Here is a 6,350-nt window from a genome sequence, read left to right as displayed (position 1 = left end):
ATCAGTATTTGTATCACACTTGACGTTGTTCATTGTTTGCTCATAACTGGAGTCACTTAATCATGCAGATTTATGCTACAAGCTCTTTGTAGAATTGTACAGTAAGAAAGTTATTTCCCTTAACCAGGAAATTAACGTTCTTAGAATTGACAGACAGTTGACCCTGAGAGGTCAGCTAAATATCTACAGCGGATCTAAATATTTATAATTAATTATAACTAGTTATGATTAATTATTCATATTTCCCCATGAGCTGATTCGCTACAGAGCATTCGGCTCAATTGGCAATCCATAAAAGCCATGCAAGTTACCCCCAAGGTAACCACGTGCTCTGTACAAGACAAATTAGAGCATGTGCTAGAGCAATCTGCACAAGTCTTCCAAGATGGCATTGGAACATTGAAGCACATAAAGGCAAGGCTTACTATTGAGAGTGATGTGCAGCCAAAATTTCACAAGGCACGCCCTGTCCCATATTCGGTACGCCCAAAAGTGGAGACTGAGCTAAAGCGACTTGAAGACCAAGGAATCCTGTCTAAAGTAAGCTGGACTGACTGGGCCACACCTATAGTTCCAATTGTCAAGAAAAGTGGGGAGGTACGAATTCGTGGTGACTTCAAGGTCACAATTAACCCAGTCTTGCAGGTGGACCAGTACCCATTGCCTCGCATTGAGGACATCTTTGCGTCACTATCAGGTGGACAGCGTTTTTCAAAAATCGATCTGGCCCAGGCGTATTTACAAATGGAGGTAGAAGAATCTTCGAAAAATTACCTGACAATAAATACACATAAGGGTCTCTTCCGCTACAACAGACTCGTTTTTGGGGTGTCATCAGCACCAGTGCTGTGGCAAAGAGCCATAGATCAAGTTTTGCAAGGGATTCCAGGCACACAGTGCTATTTAGATGATATTATAGTCACTGGCCATGACGATGACGCCCACCTATCAAACTTGACTGCTGTTCTTGAAATGCTTGCGCAGTATGGACTGAGAGCGAACAAAAGCAAATGTGAAAAAGCAAAAAAGACTCAGTTGAGTACTGTGGACACCAAATTGACAAGGATGGCCTTCACAAATCCCCAGATAAAATCAATGCTGTTTTGAGGGCACCAAGACCAGAAAATGTGAACCAGCTTCGTTCATTTCTTGGACTTGTGAATTATTATCATAAATTCTTGCCAAATCTGTCCACAGTGCTACATCCACTGAATGCGTTGCTACAACAGGAAAACAAATGGATGTGGTCCAAAGAGTGTGACACGGCTTTCAAAGCAGCTAAACAATTGATTACTTCAGAGACTGTGTTAACACACTATGACCCTAGTCTTCCCTTGCGTCTTGCGTGCGATGTGTCGCCATACAGAATAGGCGCTGTATTGTCTCACAAAATGACTGATGGATCTGAGAGACCGATCGCATTTGCATCTAGGTCCTTGACTGCTGCAGAACGCAACTACGCCTAGATTGATCGAGAAGCTCTAAGCTTAATATGGGGAGTGAAGAAGTTTAATCAGTACCTCTATGGGAAACTCTTCACTCTGATTACTGATCATCAGCCTTTAGTGGTTATTTTCAGCCCTAGTAAAAGTGTTCCGGTGATGGCAGCAGCACGACTACAGCGTTGGGCGTTATTCCTTGGTAGTCATGACTATTCAATTGAGTTCAAAGGCACAAAGTCCCATGGCAATGCAGATGGATTGTCGCGCCTTCCTCAGGAGAAACCAGAGGAGGTCGAGGATGACACGGATATGTTTCACATAACTAAAATGGATCCCCCGCCTGTCACGAGTGCTCAAATTCAACGGGAGACAAATCGAGATCCTGTATTGGCCAAGGTGTTTGATCTGACCATGAAAGGATGGCCAGCTAAAGGTGATCCACAGCTTCATGACTACTCAAACCGCCGTGAACAGCTTTCATGTGGGGTACCCGAGTGATCGTGCCACCCAAGCTACGTGCCAGGGTCCTTTCTGCCCTACATGAAGGACATTTAGGTGTCGTTAAAATGAAAAGCATGGCTAGAGGCTATGTTTGGTGGCCTGGTCAAGAAGATCTAGCTAAAACATGTTCTGGGTGTCAGCAAATTCAACGACAGCCACAAGTAGCACCTTTGCCTGTGTGGGAATTTCCCACCAGTCCCTGGCAGCGAGTCCACATTGACTATGCGGTACCTTTCCTTGACAAAATGTCCCTGGTATTAGTGGACGCATATTCAAAATGGCCAGAGGTATTTCTTGTCAAAAACGCTACGTCCACAAAGACTGTTGAACTGCTTCGCACATTGTTCTCCCGCACTGGCCTACCAGAGCATTTGGTCAGCGATAATGGTACACAGTTTACCTCAGAGGAATTCTAGTAATTTATTAAGGGCAATGGAATTAAGCACACTACATCTGCTCCTTACCAACCTGCAACGAATGGCCTGGCTGAATGCTTTATTCAGTCCCTGAAACAGTCTCTGAAAGCCATGGGAGGGTAGAGAGTAACACTGCAAGAAAAGATTGCAAACTTTCTCTTGGCCTATAGGAACTCAGCTCATTCAACCACAGGTCAGTCTCCAGCCACACTCTTTATGGGAAGAAGTCTCCGCTCACGTCTAGACTTACGTAAACCTGACTTGCGCCGACACAAACCAAGCAGTATAGCCAAAATCCGAAACGCTCTGTGCTCAGGACCCTGCAAGTTGGTCAAAATGTGCTTGCTAGAGATTATAGACAATCACACCCAAAGTGGCAACCCGGTACAATATTGTCTAAGACTGGACCTCTCACTTACACTGTACGAGTGGGTACTAACATAGTTTGGCGTAGACACATTGATCAGCTTTTGGACGCAACCGCAACACAGGTTAACTCTCCTCAAAACACGACAGAGAGTGCGGAAACCTCACAATGCTCGGACAAGTATGCACTTATGACAGCAGAGGCTCCATCAACAGCCACTGAGGTGACTAGACCAGAAATTGTGGAACCGTCCAGCTCACTATCTCTTCCCCAAAATGTGGAGTCTCAGGTGAGACGTTATCCTGAGCGCATTCGTAGACTACCTAACAGGCTGGACTTGTAGTTGTATATACACTGGCAGATGCCATGAACAAAAAGCAAGAGAAGTTATATGAAAACAATGGTCATAGTTGTTGACATAGCTCAATAAGCTGTTTTGCTGTTTTGTAAAAGAAAGGAAAGAGACTGTTCTGTATGCCAATGCTCTTTATGTTATTTGTGTTCAATAATTCTGTGCGCCTTGAAGTGAGTACATCAAGGCTGGAGGGGAGGAACTGTTGTGTATTGAGTCAGTAACTAAAAAAAGAAAGTATTCTGCATTTGCGCACTCTAGTGTTGAATGTGATAATTGCAATTGTTCAGTAAAGTCGTGTTTAAGCTAAGCTCTGATCTGAGTGTCTGTCTTATGTTATGTAAGTGCACAAACATAACAATCTTGCATGTTATATGCCTGATAAAGCAGCGTTTGTGAGCTCAGCGCTGCTTTGTGTACAGCCATTACCGGGGAAACGTCTCCAGGTTACGAATGTAACCATGGTTCCCCCGAGGGAACGAGACGCTGCGTCTGAAACGCTTTGGGAACACCCCCAGCGTGACCATGCTCTGAATCACATATGAAATCAGTCCAATAGATGGGCGAGACGTCATGGGCGGGTGACGTTGCGACCAGGAAGCTATAAAAGCACGTGCGGTGGAACCGGCGTCCGCTTCTAGGAATGAAGCAAGCGCTCACAGGGATGCCAGAAGTATGGCACTGAGACGCAGCGTCTCGTTCCCTCGGGGAGCCATGGTTACATTCGTAACCTGGAGACGTTCCCCTTCAGGAACTCGAGCTGCGTCGGAAACACTTTGGGAACGAGTATGCACACGCGGACAGACTTACAAATCCCTGCCTAGTGTGGAAGAGCACAGCTAAGGCGAGAGAAAGGAGCCAGGAGTGGCGCAGAATGCAGGAAGGCAGCTGACAAAGTAGGCGGGGACATCCCGCAGCACCCGAAGGCCAACTTCAGAAGGAGTGAGTCTTGACCCCTAAAGAAGAGGGGACATCAGAGGACTCGAGGCTATGAAAAAGCATCCTGATCCACCGCTTAGCATAAGCTTCTCTGGCCAGAGGCCTCAGCCTCAGCGCACCATGGAGGAAACGTGTAACTAGGGGGTGTCTGTCCACTGACTGGCCACCGACACGTAGACTTCAAGGTGGAGTGGGTCAACCCTGCAGAGAAACCGGCCTGCAGGAACTCCAGCACTGTACAAACTGGGCAGTAAACTGGGTCGAGCTCGCGGTCGAGCTGGCAGTCTCCGCACCAAGAAATGAAAATATTCCACTTCAGGGCATACAGTTTCCTCGTAGAGGGAGCTCTGGATTGGAGAATGGTCTCAACAACCTACACTGCTCTTCCCCAGAGGGGCCTGCCCTCCGAAGTCCTGAGCCATGGCATCAGGACTTTCTAAGCTGAAGTCTCCTATTGAAAATGACGGTCCTCAGGCCCGCATCATCTCCTAGGAAGACTAGACTCATAGAGCCAGAGCCTGCTCGAGGCAGGACCTAATAAGACAAGCTTGGCCGGGGCTCCCACGCCGCCAGGTGACCTACTAAGGGAACCAGTCTCTCGAGACTGGCCTCTGATGCACTTAGAGCGGCTAGGTCGGTGCCCTGAAGCGGTGGACCGGTAGGTAACGGTCGAACTAGCTGCCCTAGAAACCTCCCAAGAGGTAGCGAGCCTCTTAGGCGGCGAAGTGGCAGGAGACGGCCGAACTAGCTGCTCTAGAAACCTCCAAAGAGGTAGCGAGTCTCTTAGTACCGCTACGTTTCCGGGTGGTGACTGAGAGAAGCGCTCGCCGGAGACCGCTACACCCTGAAGCACCGTAGGTGGCAGGGTTGGCAGATCGATCTCCAGAGGGCACTGAGGAGAGATGTGCACCGTATAATGATGTGTACACTGCTCTTCCCCAGAGGGGGCCGGCCCTCAGAAGTCCTGGGCCTTAGGCATCAGGACGTTTTAGCTTTAGACTATCCAGTGGAAATGATGGTCCGCAGATTCGCCTTCTACTAGAAGCCTTCGCCCGGGAGCCGGCCGGCTCGGCTCCTATATGAGGAGCTGGAACACGGTTGGTTGGGGCTGCTCCCGCCCAGCAGCCCCTGTTGACCACCTCAACCTCCTCGGAGGAAGAGAGGTAAACACGTGCTCTTACTCGAGAAATTTTATCCCAAGAGCCCCTGTATATCTAACTTCTCATAGTCAGATAAATACCTCATTTAATTCCTCAGAATTAAATGCAGCCAAACAGCCAAACGAGTAAACACGGTCTGGTGTGGTAAGATTCACATCAAAACTGAAATGATGTAATACATGCGTTGCCTCGGCAGCGCGCGAGCCGCTTGGTCACACAAACAAATCAATCTCCTCGGAGACAAATAGCTGCAGCAGCCAGCGCTCACTCAGAGGGGTTAGAAACCGCAGCGCGGGCTTCCGAGCCTTGAGAGAGAGCGCTGGATCTAGGGAGTGCAGGCGGAGAAAGGGCGAGCCGTCTCCAACCTATCTGCTAGATCCATGTGCGATACCCGCGATCTGAATCGCCGCCGTGCCTCAGCAATAGCGGGACCGAACCGCGAGCTCCTCAGAGCGGGAGCGGAGCGTTCAGCAGGGAGAAGCACAATCAGCCCCTTATTTCCGAAAGCTGACTGCGCGAGCTAAGCTCCCCAGTAAATGCTGCTCATAATAATATAGACATAATATGCTTGTGTAACTGATGCTTGTGCAACTGGCGAGCTCATCGACGCCCTCCATATCAACCTCCTCGGAGGAAGACAGGTGGAGCGTCAAGCCCTCTCACCGGGGGGAAAAAACCGCAGCGCGGGCTTCCGAACCCCGAGAGCGGGCGCTGGATCTGGTAGGTGAGGAAGAAGATAGGGACTCGCCCGTCTACATTCCCTCCACCGGATTCATATGCGAACACCACGAGCACAGCCGCTGATCTGCCTCGGCGAAAGCGTGGCCAGCGCCGCGAGAAACGCCAGTGAAGGCTCCCTCCTCAAAGAGAGCCTTCCGAGAGCGAAGCAAGGCAATAACAAACGCTCGTTGTTGCCGGCAGTCAGCTTCCAGTCAGCGCGGGCAGGGAGGAACACACAGCCTGAATGCTGTCTGGGTCGCAACGTCACCCGCCCATGACGTCTCGCCCATCTATTGGACTGATTTCATATGTGATTCAGACCATGGTCACGCTGGGGGCGTTCCCAAAGCATTTCCGACAGCACGAGTTCCTGAAGGGGAACCTCTGTTTCTCCCGCTTTAAAGAACCTCCTGCTGGCAGAGAATTAATTTGCATTTTCAGTAAGTCTGTCTG

General features: G+C 49.3%; 1 pseudogene; it reads left to right on the top strand.

Moving 5' to 3' along the window:
• Positions 1 to 300: 300 nt before the first annotated feature.
• On the top strand, positions 301 to 2,482 carry LOC107678478 (uncharacterized protein K02A2.6-like; annotated as a pseudogene).
• Positions 2,483 to 6,350: the final 3,868 nt, after the last annotated feature.

The sequence above is a fragment of the Sinocyclocheilus anshuiensis genome, unplaced genomic scaffold (genome assembly GCF_001515605.1).
Source record: "Sinocyclocheilus anshuiensis isolate Anshui unplaced genomic scaffold, SAMN03320099.WGS_v1.1 scaffold1944, whole genome shotgun sequence".
NCBI classification, from domain to species: Eukaryota; Metazoa; Chordata; class Actinopteri; order Cypriniformes; family Cyprinidae; genus Sinocyclocheilus; species Sinocyclocheilus anshuiensis.
Note: the sequence above shows the minus strand (reverse complement) of the source record. Positions and strands in the feature narration are given on the sequence as shown.